Consider the following 6900-nt stretch of genomic DNA (forward strand, 5'->3'; position numbering starts at 1 on the left):
TGATTGATAATTTTTTTGGACCAAATTTCCTTTAAATTTTATTTAATTAATATTATTTATTTATTTAATTAATTAAGTGAAAAAATCCTGACCCTTGACCCGCAACCCGTTTGTTTTCTGGATTAATTTTAAAAAATATTTCCCTCCATTTTTCCAACAGATTTTTGAAAGGTTGCAACCTTGTCTGAAAAGTTGCAAACTTTTTCTCAACAGGCAAATGTAACGCCCCTCAAAATTCTTCCCTAGGATTTGGACCCTTCTTGTATTCGTGCAGGGTCGAACCTAATTATTTAGAAGTGTGTGCTTGAGTTAAGATGAGTCCCCGAGTAATTGAGGAGTGTTGGAGGTGATGTGGGGTCACGAAGGACCCCTAGGACCGAGCTAAGACCAAAAAGATTCATCGTGGCTAAGTTTGAGGACGAGTTCGCATGAGGGGTTAACTTCTAACGATCCTATCTTTTGATATATGACGATCTGGGTGGCTCACAACGTCACCAAGAATGTAAATTTTGGAGTTTGGAGTCGAAAGATATGACGATCGTAAGATGAAATAGCACCGCAGGAATATCAGGCCTGGGTTCAACTACTGGAAATCTGGGCTTAGCGCCGCAGTGGCGCGACGCACCACTATCGCTCCAGGAACATGCCTCAGTAGTTTGGTCCCTGGCGCGGCGCACCACTGCGAGGTGTGCAGGTTTTTTCAAGCCAAAATTCCAGAACCCAGAACCTTTGGCCTTGGAGCTATAAGGGCGCGACGCGCCACTATCTCACTAGAAATATGCCTCAGTAGTTTGATCCATGGCACGGCGCACCACTAAAAGTTGTGTAGGTTTTTAGGTGTAATTGGCCTTGGCGCTGTAAGGGCGCGATGCGCCACTATTGCGCCAAAGGCGTTTTTGGCCTTTTTTCCAGTATTTTGGAGGAAGGGTAATTTGGGAATTGTCCCAAATTATATATTCACAAGCCTTGAACATTTTTGGACCATTTCTTCAGCCCCCCCACTCTCTCTAAAAGCCCTAGAAACCTCTCTCTCTCTCTTCTTCTTCCTCTCCAAATACTTCTCCAACAAGAAGAGTTCCAAGAGCTTCAAGGTTTGAGTTCTCCATTGAAGACCCAATCACAAGGTTTTCTTCAAGTCTTCACTAAGGTATGTAAGGCTATCCAAAATATGGGTTGAGTCCACCCATGTGCCCTACTCTTGCTTTGAGGTTAGATGTTCATGAAAAATAGAGTTTTCTTGGTATGGTTATGTTTGTATGAGCTTTGTCCCCTATTTATTTGACTTTATATGTGTTGATGTTGTTGATCTAAAAATTTCTTAAAATGGGCCTTTATATGAGTATGAGTTGATGAAGACGAGTTGTTAAATATATTTTATTGATCTTCTTAATTATGTAGATTATGATAAAAGATGCTATCTTCTTAAGAATGTTGCCTATTATAAAGTGTCGATTTAAAGTCTTGAAGTTGTGATGAGTCTCAAAGATTTCTCAATGGATGGAGGAAATGATTGGTTATGTCTATATGTTTCTATAAACGTGCATTTAAATTTTTTTAAAAGATATGATTAAGATTGATCGGATAGTATGATTGAGAGAGATTTGATCATGATAGAGTTGATGAGTTGACAAGGTTGAAATGAGACTTGTCGATGTGATTTGATTGAGTTGATTGGATGGAGTTTTATGAGCATTGAGTCTTGGAAGGAGTATCGAGCACCGAATTGGGCAAGAGTATAGTCCATACTCGAACCCAATAACTACGTCGCCAAACGTAAGGGGGATTGAACCGTTAAAGTCGTATGTTTCTCCGAGATATTTGTCCTGACATTATAGGACTTGGTTGGATTGGATCCATGATTTGTTGATTCGTTCATACCCTAGAAAAGTATGAACGGACGCGGCAATAACGTTTGTTTGTTGTACTTTCACTGGCTCATAAGTGATGGTTGTATGGTAAGAGAAACTCCCAAATAGGTCTTGATAGTACTCTAAGTTAGATTGAGTTGAATTGTATGTGATTGGTCCCGTCTAACTCATATCCTTGTTTAGACTTAGGACATTTGATTGAGTTGTTATCCATTTTGATTTGAGATTCCGAGTTGATTGATTCTTACTTGATGTTCATTGCGTTCAGCCATTTTACATACTCGTACATTCTATGTACTGACGCCATTTGGCCTGCATCGTTTCATAATGCAGAGACAGGTACTAGAGATCATCAACCAGCGCTCCGTTGAAGATCCACATACACTCCCAGCTAGTTGGTGAGTCCTCCTAGTTTCCGGAGGATGTTGTGCTTTCTTGTATAGTGTGTTGTCGTTTCCTTTATTTTGATTATTGGTAGCCATAGACTTGTCATTGACACCTCTTAGACTTTGATAGAGGCTTCATAGACTGGAGTGTGGGGAGGTTGAACTATTATTTTAAGGAGTCTTATTATATTGTTTTGTTGGGTTGAAAATGCTTGGCCTTCGGCCCATACATATATATGAACAGTATTTCATTATTTGAGTTTTCCGCTAAGAGAATATGATTGAATGTATGTGTGACTGGACCAGGTGGTTTGCTCAGAGGTCAGAAATGGCCTTCGAGTGCCGGCCACGCCTAGGGTACCCTCCCAGGGCGTGACAAACATGGTATCAGAGCCTAGAGATCAAGAGTCCTGGGAGTCTATGAAGCCGTGTCTAGTAGAGTCTTGCTTATGGGTGTGTTGTGCACTGCACTTATAAGCAGGAGGCTATAGGACATTAGGAATTGTTTCACTTCTTTCATACTCTAACTTCGTGCGATAGAGTTAAACTCTATAAAACCTTTTTCTAATTCGTGCGTTTGTACGTTATAGATAATGCTTCCTAAACGTACAGCTAGCTAAAGAAACGTTGACAACGCCGAGATACCCCAATCAGAGGTACGCCCAGCAAGGTCTAGAGGCCGACCTGCGAGGTATGTGGAGGCAACCCAAGTGCCTGCTACTCCGCCTTCACCCACGTTAGAGGCAGAATTTAGAGGAGCGATTGCAATACTCACTCAATTAATGGCTGCCCGAAATGGTAACCAGAGTTCGCCGACTCTTAGCTCTAGTTCCCAAGAGCCATCTGCTGCTACTAGAATTAGAGACTTTCTGAGAATGAATCCGCCAGCATTCACGGGTTCTAAGGTTGATGAAGATCCCTAAAATTTATTGATTAGATGTGGAAAATTCTGAAAGTTATGCATGCTACAGAAATTGAGGGGGTTGAGTTGGTGTCTTATCAACTCAAAGATATGGTAAACATTTGGTATAACCAATGGGAATAAGGTAGGGGTGAGGATGCTGAACCTGCTAGGTAGGATGAATTTGAGGGAGCCTTTCTTGACCACTTCTTTCCCCGAGAATTGAGGGAAGCGAAAGTGGAGGAATTTGTAAATCTGAAACAAAAAGGCATGAATGTTAAGGAGTACATCCTGAAGTTCATCCAGTTATCCAGGTATGCTCCAGAAATGATCCCAGATGTGAGGTAAAAGATGATAAAGTTCGTCTCCGGATTAGGGAGGCATATGAAGAAGGAGTGCAAAGCAGCATTGTTAATCTCGGATATGGATATTTCCAAATTGATGGTGTATGCTCAACAGGTAGAGGATGAGAAGAGAAAAGACAGAGGGGAGCATTTGAGCAAAAAGGCAAGATCAGCTGGGCATGAGAATGAGCAGAGGCAAAACAAGGGCAACAGGTCCTTCTTCCAGAAGAGGCCTCCCAATTATGCCTCATCTACCGCCTGCGCACCTATGCCGCAGAACAGGTATGATCGGCAGGGATAAGGTCACCAGAATCTCAGACCCTAGGGTTCTCAATCCCAAACTAGCGTGGGTCAAGGTTCACAAGGGAAGCCACCATGCATCAAGTGTGGTAAGCTTCACTTGGGAGAGTGCAGAGCAAGAAGGATGGGTTGTTATAAATGCGGCCAAATAGACCATTTTCAGAAGGAGTGTCCAGCATGGGGGAATAGAGCCCAGTTATCTACCACCGCACCACCAGCTAGGGGTAATCCGAAGGTCACTACTTTAGGTACGAGTGGAGGTACAAATTGCCTATATGCCATGGGTAGTCGCCAAAATCAGGAGAACTCTCCAAACGCTGTGACGGGTATGATTCGAGTCTCTTCTCTTGACTATTATATTTTGATGGATCCGGGTGCCACATTATCTTTTGCAACTCCTTACGTGGCTAGTAAATTCAATAAAATTCCTGAATGTCTTTGTGAGCCTTTCTATGTAACTACCCCTGTCGGTGATGCTATTGTAGCTAGGAAAGTTTATAGAGATTGCACTGTGTCAATTTATCACCGAGATACCTTGGCTGACTTGGTTGAGTTAGACATGGTTGATTTTGATGTGATCCTTGGCATGGACTGGCTCTATGTCTGTTATGCCTCTATTAATTGTAGAACTCAGATTGTCACGTTCAAATTCCCGAATGAGGCTGTCATAGAGTGGAAGGGTAATCCTGTTGAACCTAAGGGTAATTTTATTTCATACCTTAGGGCTAGGAAGCTAATCTCAAAATGGTGTATTTATCACCTTGTCCGAGTGAAAGATGACAATATTCAGTCTCCACCCCTTGGGTCGGTTCCGATTGTCAACAAATTTACGGATGTCTTTCCTGAAGATCTGCCTGAAGTCCCTCCTAATAGGGAGATTGACTTTGGGATTGATATTCTTCTTGATACCCAGCCTATCTCAATTCCTCCATATAGAATGGCCCCAGCTGAGTTGAAAGAGTTGAAGGAGCAGTTGAAGGACTTGTTAGATAAGGGATTCATTAGGCCGAGTGTCTCACCATGGGGAGCTCCGGTCATATTTGTTCGAAAGAAAGATGGGTCCCTTAGAATGTGTATTGACTACATGCAGCTGAATAAGGTCACTATAAAGAACAAATACCCTCTCCCCAGAATAGATGACTTATTTGACCAACTTCAGGGTGCCACTTGTTTCTCAAAGATAGACTTGAGATCCGGATACCATCAGTTGAAGGTGAGGGAGGTAGATATTTCGAAGACCGCTTTTCGGACTCGTTATGGCCACTTTGAATTTTTGTTCATGTCCTTCGGGTTGACTAATGCCCCTGCAACTTTTATGGATCTCATGAACAGAGTGTTTAAACCATATCTTGATATGTTTGTGATTGTATTCATAGATGATATTCTGGTCTACTCCAAGAATGAAAAGGAGCACACCCATCATCTTAGAATCGTCTTACAAACTTTGAGAGAGCAGGTATTGTATGCAAAGTTCTCTAAATGTCAATTTTGTCTTGCATCGGTAGCCTTTCTAGGTCACATTGTATCTAGAGATGGTATTTAGGTTGACGCTCAGAAGATTGAAATGGTGAAGAATTAGCCCAGGCCCACATCCCCGACAGAGATAAGAAGCTTCTTGGGTTTGGCTGGCTATTATCGAAGTTTTGTAGAGGGATTGTCATGCATATCATCACCATTAACTAAGATGACTCAAAGAAAGGCTAACTTCCAATGGTCCGATGCTTGTGAGGAGAGTTTCCAGAAATTGAAGACCAAGCTAACCACTGCTCCTGTCCTAACCTTGCCTGATGGAACAGAGGGCTTTGTGGTCTACTGTGATGCATCCAAAAGTGGTTTGGGTTGTGTGTTGATGCAAAAGGGGAAGGTGATAGCTTATGCTTCGAGACAACTTAAGGTTCATGAGAGGAATTACCCAACTCATGACCTTGAGCTGGCAGCTATGGTATTCGCACTAAAAATCTGGCGCCACTACTTATATGGAGTGCATGTTGACGTATTCACTGATCACAAGAGCTTACAATATGTTTTCAGCCAGAAGGAACTCAACCTGAGGCAAAGAAGATGGATCGAGCTACTCAAGGACTACGACATGAGCATCCTCTACCATCCAGGTAAAGCTAATGTTGTTGTTGATGCTCTTAGCAGGTTATCTATGGGTAGCACTGCCCATGTGGAGGAGGGAAGGAGGGAATTGGTGAAGGAGGTACATCAATTAGCCCGATTGGGAGTTCAACTCGAAGAGAACAATGAAGGTGGAGTAAACGTTCGAGATGGGGCTACGTCCTTACTTGTAGCAGAGGTAAAGGAGAAACAAGATCAGGATCCCATCCTCCTCCGGTTAAAAGAAGTTGTTCACAAACAAGGGGTGATGGTTTTCACCAAAAAGGGGAGATGGTGTGTTGAGGTACCAAAGTAGATTGTGTGTACCTGATGTCGATAATGTTTGAGAGAGGATTATGGCTGAAGCGCATAGTTCCAGATACTCTATTCATCCAGGCTCCACAAAAATGTACCATGACTTGAGGGAAATCTATTGGTGGAGTGGGATGAAGAGGGATATTGCGGAATTTGTTTCCAAGTGCCCGAATTGCAAACAGGTGAAGGTTGAGCATCAAAGGCCATGTGGTTTATCCCAAAACATAGAAATTCTAGAGTAGAAGTGGGAGATGATCAACATGGACTTTATTACAGGCTTGTCCCGAAAACAACACGATTCCTTTTGGGTGATTGTGGATAGAATGACGAAATCAGCTCACTTCTTGGCGATTAAAACTACTGACACCGCAGAGGATTATGCAAAGCTGTACATTCATGAGATCGTCAGATTGCATGGGGTTCCCTTGTCTATCATCTCAGACAGAGGAGCTCAATTCACTTCCCAATTCTAGAGATCCTTTCAGAGGGGACTAGGTTCGAAGGTAAACTTGAGTACGGCCTTCCATCCCCAAACAGATGGCCAGGCCGAGCGCACCATCCAAACATTGGAAGATATGTTGAGGGCATGCGTGCTTGACTTCAAGGGAAATTGGGATGACCACTTGCCTCTCATAGAGTTTGCATATAACAATAGCTATCATGCAAGCATTCAAATGGCTCCTTAT

Source organism: Solanum dulcamara, chromosome 1 (genome assembly GCF_947179165.1).
Source record: "Solanum dulcamara chromosome 1, daSolDulc1.2, whole genome shotgun sequence".
Taxonomy (NCBI): domain Eukaryota; kingdom Viridiplantae; phylum Streptophyta; class Magnoliopsida; order Solanales; family Solanaceae; genus Solanum; species Solanum dulcamara.